General features: G+C 34.2%; 1 protein-coding gene across 1 annotated transcript in view; it reads right to left on the bottom strand.

Moving 5' to 3' along the window:
• The window catches only part of CCDC192 (coiled-coil domain containing 192), a 268,059-nt gene extending 255,525 nt beyond the window's left edge, over positions 1–12,534 (bottom strand). Inside the window, exon 1 of the mRNA XM_060177542.1 lies at positions 12,472–12,534. The gene's annotated coding sequence lies outside the window, so the exon portion shown is untranslated. The remainder of the gene's footprint in view (positions 1–12,471) is intronic.
• Between the last annotated feature and the right edge of the window lie 349 nt (positions 12,535–12,883).

The following is a 12,883-nucleotide window of genomic DNA, read 5'->3' as shown; positions in this document are numbered from 1 at the left end:
TGTGGTCTTCTGGCTTATCAAACTCCATAGTTTATGAAGAAAAAGAAGTAAAAATCAGAGTCAGTGACCTAGATTATCATAAATTGATAGCCTTCCACCTTGCCAAAGTTAGCTATTCCCTGGACAAGCTTGGCACATCAGAAAAAAAAAAAGTTGCGTAATAGCTAAACTATTTTCCCTAATTTTTTCATATCTCTAATACTTATTCAGAGGTAATAATAATTTATTTGAATTTAATCAGTTCTTTTAATTGTACTATTTGTAGTTATTTATATAGTTTTGTATCTTGAAAATTTTCACCCTTGTCTTCTGTTTTCTCATGTTTAAGATTTTTAAAATTTATTATTATTATTATTATTATTATTTTATGAGAGCACTACTCAGCTCTGACTTATGGTGGTGCAAGAGATTGAACCTAAGACCTCAGAGCCTTAGACATGGGGATATTTTTGCATAACCATTATGCTGGCTCACACCCAATTTTCCTCTGTGAAAACAATCGAAATAATGTTGACAGATAGGATTATAAAGTTTCCATATACAGTACTATATCATTAATAAAAGTTTAAATTTGGGAGTCGGACAGTAGTGCTGTGGGTTAAGCACAGGTGGGGTGGGGCAGCAGGTTAAGTGTAGGTGGTCAAAAGTGCAAGGTCCAGTGTAAGGATCTCAGTTCCAGCCCCCAGTTCCCCAACTACAGGGGGATCACTTCACAGGCAGTGAAGCAGGTCTGCATGAGTCTATCATTCCCTCCCTCTCTTTGATTCCCCTCCCCTCTCGATTTCTCTCTGTCCTATCTAATAACGATGACAACAATTATAACAACAATAAAACAACAAGGTCAACAAAAGGAAATAAATAAATAAATATTAAATATTAAATAAAGAAAAGTTTAAATTTAACTTACTCCTAAACAACATTTCCATTATATAGTTTTCCCATTTTAACTCCCTTCTCTGATGACTATCAATCTATTCTTTTTTTTATTGTCTTTATTTGTTTAATAGATAGAGAGAGCCAGAAATTGAGAGGGAAGGGGTTGATAGAGAGAGACAGAGAGACATCTGCAGCCCTGCTTCACCACTTTTGAAGCTTTCCACCTGCATGTGGGAACCGGGGGCTTGAACCTGGGTCCTTGCGCATTGTAACATGTGCGCTCAACTAAGTACACCACCACCCGGCTCCCCCATCAGTCTGTCCTTTACGTCTAGGTGTTTTCTTTTTTTTTTTTAAGTTACTCTTTTGCTTTGTATCTTTATTTTTACATATAAGTGAAAGTGTGTTTGTGTCTTTCTATATAACTTATTTCAATATGAATAATTCCTTTTTCAGACTTTATGGAAAGTTCTTCAACAAAGATGAAAATACCTTATGATCCAGAAATACCACTTTTGGGCATCTATCCAGTGAACACTCAAGCACTAATTAGATGGGGCATATGCATCCCTTTGTTCATAGCTGCATTATTCAAAATAGCCAAAGAGTGGAAGCAACCTAGATACCTGTCATCAAATGACTACCTAAAGAAATTTTGGGTTTTATAGTCTATGGAATACTACTCTGCAATCAAAAAAGATGATATTGTGTCCATTGTGACAAAATGGATGGAACCAGAGGATAGCAAAACAAAGAGAAGAAAGACAACTACCAGGTGGTTTCACTCATATATAGGGTCTAGAGATCTGATTTGCATGAACTTGCCCCCCCCAAAAATATCTAACCAAAGCAGATAAAAGCAAACTGTAAAACATGTAAGAACTCTGGTGGCTATCTTTGGGAAGTGGGAGGGTGGTGATACAGAATTTTGATGGTGGGTGTGGTTTGGAACTATACATTGTAATCTTACAATCTCATAACAAATTATTAATAAAAACAGAAGTAGATTACTTCTTTTGAAATAATCCCATGTCTCCATTGTTGATTTCAGTATCTCTTAATTTCTTTTTTAATTCTTTACTTCTGTATTAGTTTTCTCTAATTCATTCTTGATTTTGCTAATTCTGTTTTCTGCTTCAGTTAATCTGTTCTCTCTCCTCTCTGTTCTTTTCTCTTGCTCAATTATTTTGTTATCCTGCTCTGATACTGTAATTCCTTTTTCAGTGCTCTTATCTCAGACATTTCAGCTTTTGTCTACATAATTACCTCAAGATAATTGGTGTTCTCTTTCAGAGTCTTATTTGTTGTTTCTCCATTTCTGAAAGTATTACTTTCAAAAGCTTTCCTCACTCCTGTGACTGATGCATCTATTAGTGTTTGGGTATTGTCCTTCTTATGTGCTTTTAACTTTTTGGTCATTTTTTTCTGGGCTTTTGTCCTGCTTCATTTATCCAACTTTCTTCTTGGCTTAACATTTGTATTTGAAATGTTATGAAGTCCCTCCCTCTCTGCTTTTCAATCTACTGATCACATGTGCCTGGATTGACCTGTGTCTAAATAAGGTACTTAAGATTTCACAGTTGCAAATCTTAGCAGTTGTTTCAATGTTATCTCAATCCCGGAGGTGAAGCATAGTGGCTGTTAAACCTTCTTATATTGTTATGTTTTTTATCTTCTTGTCAGGCTATGGGAGTAGATGTATTTTTAACTTAGTCAACCACTCGTGACCAAGAGATATATACCAGGGTGGAGTATATAGCACAATGGTTATGCAAAGAGACTCCCATGCCCCAAGAGATCAAAGTCTCCAGCCCAATTCCTGCTTCACCTCCAGCCAGAGCCATACTGAGCCATACTCTTTGGTCTTGTGAGTTTCTGAATGAATCCTATTGTATTTGACCAGTTCTGAGACAATTATTCACTGTGTTTCCTAATTTATCAGGAGAACAATGTGAAAAGGCTTCTATTCTATATCCACACATCTAGGTCACCAGGAGTATAGATTTTCTCCTGAGTCACCTGGCCAGTTCTTTGCCTCCCAGATCACAGCACAGGGTTTTCCTGCTGCTGTTCCAGCCTCTGAGGGGTAGTACCAATGGAGACTCACAATTGTAAATTCATGAGTTTTAGGTAATTTTCTCCTCCCTCTAGCAGTCTTTTTGTTGATTAAATTCAGACTCTAGGTGGTGCATCAATTGGCAATCTGCAGGACTGGTAATAACTGCCCCTGAACAGGTTTTTTTTAGCCCCAGGAATCTCTCCTTAAGCCCTTCTCTGTCAATTAGCCACGTTCTTGCACTCACCCATGGGTTGGTAGGTTCCTGAGGTGATCCTATTCTTATTTTGTTGTATTCTCAGGTGGTCCTCTTTGCTATTCCTCATACACGTCTACATTACTGAATGCATTGATGTGAGTAGCCTTCGTGATTCTCTAAATATATTATATTATCTGAAAACAGTGATAGTTTAACATCTTTATTTTCCATATGGGGTCCTTTGATATCTCTTTTTGCCTAGTTGCACTAGTGAGCATTTCCAAGTCTATGTTGAACATCACTGTAAGAGTGGACTTACATAGTTCTAGATTTTATGGGGAAATTTCTCAGTTTTTCCTCATTTGAATAGGAGAGCCATGGATTTGTCATATATGCCCTTCATTATGTTGAGGAATTTTCCTTATAACCTATGACGGTCTTTATCAGAAATGTATGTTGGATTTTGTCAAATGCATTTTCAGTGTCACTTGATATAACCATGTGATTTTTATCATTCTTTTTTGTTGTTGTTGATTTGATGTATTTACTTGTGAATATTAAATCATCTCTGCTACTCAGAGACAATCCTGTTTAGTTTCGGTTAATTATTTTCTTTATATGCTGTTGGATTTGACTGGCTAAGATTCTGTTGAGAATCTTTGCATCAATATTCATTAGGGAGATAGGTCTATATGTTTCTATTTTGGAAGAGTGCTATTTTTTGCTTTGAGGATTAGAGTAATATTAGCTTTGTAGACAGTGTTTGGGAATGTTTCTCTCACTTAAATTTTTTGGAAGAGTTTAAGGAATATGGCATTTCTTCTTTGAATGTCTTATAATATTCATAGTATAGTTGTCTGGATGTAGGCTTTTAAGAAGCCATATTATTACAATTTTAATCTCTGCACTAGTAGTCGCCTTATGCAAGCTACCTACTTTCTCTTGTTTGACTTGGCAAGTGGTATGGCTCTCTAAGCATGTATTCGCTTCATCTAGTCTGCCCAATTTGTATAGATAAATTCATAATATTCTCTTATAATCCTCTGATTCTCTGCATCATCAACTATAATTTTATCTCTCTCATTTCTGATTATTTTTATCATAGCACTATCTCTTTGCTTCTTGATGAATCTAGTCACTAGTTTGTTTATTTTACCTATGAAGAGAAATGAATAATTTAAAAATATTTTTAAAAATAAATTTCTTATGGCTTGGAAGATGACTGAACATATAGAGTATACAACCAGAATGGATGATTCTGTAGACTTGATCCTTGGTACAGTTTATAATGGTATGTTACTTTTCTTCTTTTGTCTCTCTCTCTCTTTTTCTCTAAATATAAATAAATATTTTAAAAATAGGTCTTAGTGTAATGTTCATACTTTATGTTAAACAATAATCTGATTTACAAAACATTGATTTACTTTATATACAAAGAAAGTTAATTCATGTAGTGGAAAAATTCTCCTATAAAGTGAGAAATATATGTTTTTATTGTGAACGTAAACTCATAACCTCAGTATAGTCATTAAAATATATAACTACAAATCAATATAAACACATAATTTAAGAGTATAGTATATTTTATGCATAAATTAGGAATTGTTTTTAAATTTAAGATAGCAAAATAAACAAAACTACCATTTATTGATATCTTGCAATATACCAGACAATTATATTTTTAAAATTTTTTAAATATTTATTTATTTATTTATTTCCTTTTGTTGGCTTTGTTGTTTTTTATTGTAGTTATTATTATTGTTACTGATATCATCATTGTTGGATAGGACAGAGAGAGAAATGGAGAGAGGAGGGGAAGACAGAGAGGGGGAAAAAAAGATAGACACTTGCAGACCTGCTTCATCGCCTGTGAAGCGACTCTCCTGCAGGTGGGGAGCCAGGGCCTTGAAACAGAATCCTTAGTCTGGTCCTTGTGCTTTGTGCTACGTGTGCTTAACCCCCTCACTACCGCCAGACTCCCAGCAATTCTACTTTTATTATTTCATTTAACTCTTAAAGCTGTGTGGTAATTGCTGTAATGATTGTCCTTATTTCAAGAAACTAAAACTAAAGATTTACAGAAATTAAATAATTTCCCCATGATTTCATAGGTAGTAACCAGAGGGCCTGAAATTCAAATATATATCTTTTGCAAAATAAAATCCATTATTTTCTATCATTATGCTAAATAATACATTTCCTACAGCCCAACTCCCAACCCCAAAATATTATCATGAATATTGTAGATCACAAAATGGAATACTCAAATGCATCTGCTAAGTAGCTGATCTTAGGCCTAACAATCAACAGTATGTTCTTCTGGAAATCATCTTATTACTTCACATTTTTTCAAAAACAATTTAATATAACTTTATAGTTCACCATTATTGTACTCAGTTTCTACTGAATACAAAAGACCTGCCAACTTATTTTTCTTAAGACTCAGGACATCAAAACGATTATTTAATCAACTCAATAGACTGTGTGTGCCTGTATCAGTGCCTATGCTCTCCTGTGGTGTGATCAGTTTCTGAGGAAATCCTGGTTGTATTTTGTTGAGTTTCCAGTGATTTTCCTATTTGATTGGGGAAAGCAAAGCTATTCTGCTTCTACTTTATAATCACACCTCATTCTTTTTCCCTTTTTTTTTTTTTTTTTTGCCTCCAAGGTTATCACTGGGGCTTGGTGCCAGCACTATTAATCCACTGCTCCTGGTAGCCATTGTTTCCATGTTTGTTTGTTTTTTATTAGAATAGAGAGAAATTGAGAGGTGGGGGATATAGAAATGGAGAGAGAGAGACCTGAATACTTGCTTCACCACTCATGAAGTGTCCTCCCTGAAGGTGGGGAATGGGGACTCAAACCCAGGTCCTTGCAGGGATGCTTGTACTTAGTACTATGTGCTCTTAACCAGGTGCATCACTGCCTCGCCCCCTTTTTCTTTTTCAACCTTATTTTTAACTGTTGAATTAATCATTTTGTTAAAACAAAGTGCTTTTCATTTAATCAATATGTAAGTAAGATCACAATAAATTATTGATCAACTTTTCCTTCAACTTCGTAATAATAGACATTTAAAAGGATAGGAAATAATTTTAATATCCTCCCTCCTAATGTAATTTTTGAGGTGGTTTTTAATATGGTGAAGGCAGAAGTGAAAGAGTAATAAAAAGGGTAGAAACAATGTGGGAATGGAAGAGTCTCTCTCTTTTCCTGCTAAATTATTTCTAACTCTCTAACCATAATTTATAAGCAGAAAGCCAAATAGAGATTATAGATAGAATTCTTACATTTGTAAAACAAGTTTAATTTTTAAATACTTTCACCCATATTATCACAGAATTATGAGAAGTAAGTATTGTTATTCTTCAAAGAGGAAACAGAGGTACCTCAAATTCTCTGAAAGAAGAATAAGCATTCCTTCATACAATACCCAACCTTTTCCAAGTAACATTTTTTTTCAGGTGAATTATGCATCCCAGAATCAAGAAGTAAGACATTTATCTTTTACCTTTCTGAGAATCTAGACCAGACTGCATATCTATGACTAGATATGCAGACTTAAATCTATAAATATAAAGGCATCTGCAAATAAATGTTCTTTGTGTTGTTGTCATTGGAGCTTCACCACTCCAGGCCAACTTTTTCAGATAGGATGACAGAGAAAGAGATAGAGAGACATAAAGAAAGATAACACAGCAGTAACTTTTCCTTTAGAGTAATGAGACTTTGGCTTGAACCTGGGTGGTATTCATGATAAAGCAGGCACACTATCCAAGTGAGTTTATCTTACAGTCCTTTCAACTATGAATATTTTATAATTTATGACTACAAAGCAAAGGAAAATCCTTAGAAATTCCAATGTTGAGTTGGTATCTAATAATATTTTTAACTAAAAAAATATAAATTAATAAAAACACAAATCAAAAGTTTTCTTTTTTTTTTTTTTTTTGGTCAAAAGTAAGCAAAATATTCAAGCCTCTGGTCCCCACCTGCAGAGAGGAAGCTTCATGAGGGCTGCAGGTGTCTTTCTTCTCTCTCCCTCTCTACCTCCACCTTCTCTCTTGATATCTGACTGTCTTTATTCAATAAATAACTAAAGATAATTAAAATAGACCAACTTTCTATTAGACTACGCAAAATTACTATATACTTATGTGATAACTATTTTATAAGTATTTCAAATAAACATTTAATCTTTACCCTATATGATATAATATGCTAAAGTCACATTTCTTTTTATTTATTTTATTTATTTCCTTTTGTTGCCCTTGTTGTTTTATTGTTGTAGTTATTATTGTTGTTGTCGTTGTTGGATAGGACAGAGAGAAATGGAGAGAGGGAGGGGAAGACAGAGAGAAGGAGAGAAAGATAGACACCTGCAGACCTGCTTCACCGCCTGTGAAGCGACTCCCCTGCAGGTGGGGAGCCCAGGTTGGAACCGAGATCCTTATGCCGGTCCTTCTGCTTTGCGCCACCTGAGCTTAGCCCGCTGCACTACAGCCCGATTCCCAGTCACATTTCTATAATTGGAAAATTTATGTTGTGAATGTTACAATTATAGTATGTCCCAGAATGCATTTCATTTTGAGATTATAGAGTGCAATGAATTATGACTATTTTCAAGGTGTTGGTCAGACCTACGGTTTCACATAAAAACACAATTAAGTTTGTCTATAGGAATAAACTCCTCATGGGCATTTGACCAACAGAATTAGTCCCTTGCTGGATCTTGGCTAGAGTTTATTTTCTATTTCTTGCCAGATGGGCCTCTCTAATTTGAAAACTTGCTTCATCAAAGTATTTTGCCAAGAAGACCATAGAGAGAGTCTGCCTACAAGTAGAGGTCATGATGTTTTATAACCTAGTCACAGAACTGACACCCCATTCCCTTTGCCATATTTATTGTAAGTACAAAAAAAAAAAAAAAAAACTCATGGGGAGAAATATCAGATGACTAGGATTACTGATGGTTACCCTAGAGGCTTCCTACCACATAAAGCCTTTTAAAAAACTAGATAATTATTTAATATTTATAAAAAGTAAATAAATATATTGAGAAAATACTTTCAAAGAACCATTTTAATAAGTTCACCTTAAAATAGTTTCAAAATTTATGGATATAAAATAGGTATACTAAAGAGATACAAATCAAAATATTACTTTATGTGTTAAATTAGAAAATATTAAATATTTAATACCTTTTCTTGGTTAATGCTTATCACTAATTAGGACAAATGAGAACTTTATAATGTTCTCATGGAGTTTAAACATCTGTGGGCAATGCAGTAATGTTAAAATGTTGCCTAACTTTTGACTTATAAATACAGAATCACGTAGATATGTGCTGTATGAGTGTGTGTGTGTGTGTGTGTGTGTGTGTGTGTGTGTGTGTGTGTGTGTGTTTGTTAAAATCAGAGAAGCACAGAGGGTGAAAGAGATCACAGCACCAAAATGTCTTTCAGTGTAGTAAGAGCCAGGCACAAACCCGAGTCAAACACATGACAAAGCAGTACATGATTCAAAAGAATTATTTTGCTGGTGTATTTTGTCCTAGATTATAGAGAGAAAAGTCTGAAAGGATTTCTAACAAAATTAATAATGATTATTTTTGAATTGTGGGCGTATGTATAAACATTATTTTCTTCTTCATACTCATTTTGTGATTTTTTTTTCAATTTATTTCATTTTGAAAATTTTTACATTTTATCATGATAAAAATAGTAAAACTATTTCAAATAATCTTTGATGCCGTTTCTTTTTATACCCTCATATGTGAATGTTTAAACCTTCAGTGTAATGTATATTAATTAAAACAGCATAGCAACACAGGATCCTTTCATTCTGATTGTGTTAGCTACTTCTTTTGATAAATGAATATGTTCCAAGTCTTCCTGGCAAATTATACTTAACAAAAACACCTCTAGAATTCTGTATACACACAAATATCATCAATCAGCTGGGAGCTAAGAACTACTGTCACATATTCCTTTAATCTGGCATTCTGGAAGAATATCTCACTGGAGGACAGCATTGAACATTTTGATTAGATAAATAAGAAAATAAGCCTTAAGTTTACATACTTAATAATTCACTCACTTTCTTCATATGTTTTTGTAATGTGTGCTAGGCAATAAGCCTAGTGCTTGGAATGTAATACAAAATCAGAAATACATTTTACCACTCTTAAAGCCTAATAAAATCAAACTAATGAGCTATACTAGTAAAGATACCTCAGAAATCATAGTTCAGGACTACTCAACCCCAATGAATATAAGAAACTGATTTTTATCTTCCTTTCTTTACTTATACAATATTATTTGATGGCTGACTGAAATATAAAATACATTTATTTTTCATCCTGTGGTATGTAGTGTTATAATCATCTTGAAACTTAAAGATTACTTGCCACTTGGTTTGGAGAATGTCTTTCAATTTAGATTGTTATTTATTAGTGATGGATGTACATTTTGGAAAAATGCTATAGAAATGATACATATTCTCACTAATATCTATTCAAATCTTTTGGTCACTTTAAATTAGGTTATTTAGTTTTTGTTGTTAATGGTTTATTAACAACAATTTTTTGTTGTTAATAGTTTATTAATACAGTTGTTGACACATAGGTATAATTTCTTTTTTTTTTTTTTTGCCATTTTCCCATTTTATTTATTTATTTATTTAGTCTCCAGGGTTATTTCTGGGGTTTGGTGCCTGCACTATAAATCCACTTCTCCTGGAGGCCATTTTTTTTTCCCTTTTGTTGTCTTTGTTGTTTATCATTGCTGTTGTTATTGTTGTTGTTGTTATTGCTTTAATCATTGTTGTTGGATAGGACAGAGAAAAATCAAGAGCTGAGGGGAAGACGAGGGGGAGAGAAAGATAGACACCTGCAGACCCACTTCACCACTTGTGAAGTGACCTCCTTACATCGGTCCTTGCCCTTAACCTGCTGTGCTACTGCCTGGCCAGCCATTTTTTCCATCTTATTGGATGGGACAGAGAGAACTTGAGAGAGGAGGCGGAGACAAAGAGGGAGGAAAGAAAAAGAGACATCTGCAGACCTGCTTCACTGCTTGTGAAGTGACCCCCCTGTAGGTGGGGAGGTATAATTTCTTAGTGCATTCCAGCCTAACCCATAGTAGAAACTTAACATTTTCTAAAAGTATTCACTGAGGGAGCTAGGCATTAGTGCAGTGGGTTAAGCACACTTTGTGTGAAGTGCAGGGAGGTTGCTTCACAGGTGGTGAAGCAGCTCTGCAGGTGTCTTTTTCTCCCCCCCATAATAATAACCACAACAACATTACAAAAAACAAGGGCAACAAAAGAGTAGGGGATAATTCACTGAAGGACTGGGAGCTAGCATAATGCTTATGCAAGACTTTCATGCCTGAGGCACCAAAGTCCTTGTTTCAATTTCCCAACCCCAACTACCATAAAAGCTAGAGCTGAATAGTACTTTGGTGCAAAAACAAGAACAGAGACCAAAACAAAACAAGAAGCAAACAAACAACTCCCACTGAAAGAGTAAACTAAATACATCTTAATACAGTTTGATTATTTCTGATATAAAACTGCACCAAAATAATTTTAGACATTATTTCTGAAGTTAATTTTTCTTGGAATGGATTCAGACAAAACTGGAAAACCACCTACCCTCTGAAAAGGTCGTAGAGTTTGCCACTACTGATTTAATTACTTGATTTTATTCTTCATTGGATTCATTATATTCTGAATAACTTACCTAAGTTGTTAAGGAAACAAAAAGCTACAGAAGAATATTTAATTCGATTGCATAACACTAAATCTTTGCCACCTCCTGGGCCCCTAATTAAATCTTATTTGTACATGATGCCTTGTCTTTGAATATGGGCTGCCCTGGGAGTCTCAGGAAAGGAATTATGTTAGAGAAAATGCAGAAAAATGCTTTGAGAAAACATGGAAGTCTAATAGTCTTACCATTATCTCTACAGGAAGGTGTCTAACATATGCTAGTATTCCTGCCTCAATGTTGTTTTTTTTTTCCTTTGATTTTAAGTCAAACCTAGACTCAACAAAGATGTATTTACGTAATCTGTCTCTACTCTGTAGAACTACAAAAACTGTTCTGGGGATTATGTGAGATATTTATTAGGCATTATATTAGGGAATTCTGGTTAACTTGCAAGAAAGGAAGTGGGGCGAGTAGGGTAAAATTAAAATAGTTACACTTCTTTCAGTCTTGAAATATATAGAAAAGTTTCCCAAAGGTTTTCTTTCTCATCGTATATTTTCTGAAATGAACGTTCAAAATTCTTCGAAATTTCTCTTTCATTCATTGTATGTTATGCGGTTCTTATTATTATAGAACAAGAATCTTAGAGCAATTTATATTATTATTTAAAAAAAACCTTCTTCTTTTCCCTGACTTGCACTTATGATTTTATTGAGTACACAGAAATTCATATACTAGGTATTTTAATGCTTCTCAGAAAAGAACCCAATCAGTTTTTGTAAATTTGAAGAAAAAAATCCCTCTCCATATAGCCTCTCTTCCAGTGGTATATTCTCTTATTAACTTAGTCATGTTTAAGCTCATTTAGCATTTACTCATAGCCAGTACCATGTAATTTGAAAAGGAACAGTTGTTAGTATATCATATTTCAAAAAATAATTGGTATGACTATGATTCATAGGTAAGATTTAATTAATCAGAACTCTTTATGATAAAATCATAATGTGGGTTTTTGCTAAAAAAAAAGTAAGATATCCTTAACAGGATACAACTGAATATTAAAAGAATATAAGGCAAAGAGTCAAAGCAATCTTGCAAAAATCTGCTTTAATGAGAATGGTGTTTGAAAAATAACCTTGTTTAGCTCTGAAGAAAGAGAAGCTGAACAGAAAACCCCTAGTACTTTCTAAACAGAGATACATTTTAATTGTTGCATCACTGAATTTTAGATGGAAGATTGACAACTTAGGTGTCATTTCTAGCAAAAAATGAGATAATTAGAATGTTGTGTATCACACCATAAGTAGAGGTCAGAAACTTGACACCATAAAAAGCTATCTTTTTCCCTCTCTTGGAATGTATTTCACTTGTTAAAATGAACGTATGCTATCATAGAATTCTTAGTGTTTAGTAATATTCCCCCAGGCCACTTGATCACCACTGCACCAGATACAAGCAGAGCAGAGTATGCTAATAAGAACAGAGCCGCTGATAATATTCTAGCCTGTCAGATGTTAGTTAAATTATCCAGAGAATCGCTATATATTTAGCTTCTTTGTTTATATACATATAAAGACCCTTTTTCACAGTCTACTGCAAGCTATTTAAAGTGCAATAGTATCCTACCAGTGTCATATTCCGGAGAAGAATGTATCATGTCTGCCCGGGGCAGAGGAGCAGGGATGATATTATTGTGGTAAGTGTGCACATTTCTGACATGAATGTTTACTTGCCCCTGCTTGTCAACATCTGAGTAGCTGGAGTCATATGACATCAGTGAACATCACCTTGGATGCTGCTAGTATTTATCTTCCAAGTGCTGATATTGAAATGAAGCTCTGGATTCAGGAACAACAAGCCAGGGGATTTCTCAGCTATATTTCTCTTTAGTGTTTTTCACAAGGGCAATTACCTTTAAAAACTTTAAAGCTTTTAACTACTTGTTTCAACACAGAAATCGCAAGAGTCTTCTCTGACAGAATGGAAAAAGCTTATACTTATTTTAATCAACATCTAGACTGTTTATCTATTTTAGAAA

Source organism: Erinaceus europaeus, chromosome 2 (assembly GCF_950295315.1).
Source record: "Erinaceus europaeus chromosome 2, mEriEur2.1, whole genome shotgun sequence".
Taxonomy (NCBI): Eukaryota; Metazoa; Chordata; class Mammalia; order Eulipotyphla; family Erinaceidae; genus Erinaceus; species Erinaceus europaeus.
This window is presented reverse-complemented; position numbering and strand designations above follow the sequence as displayed.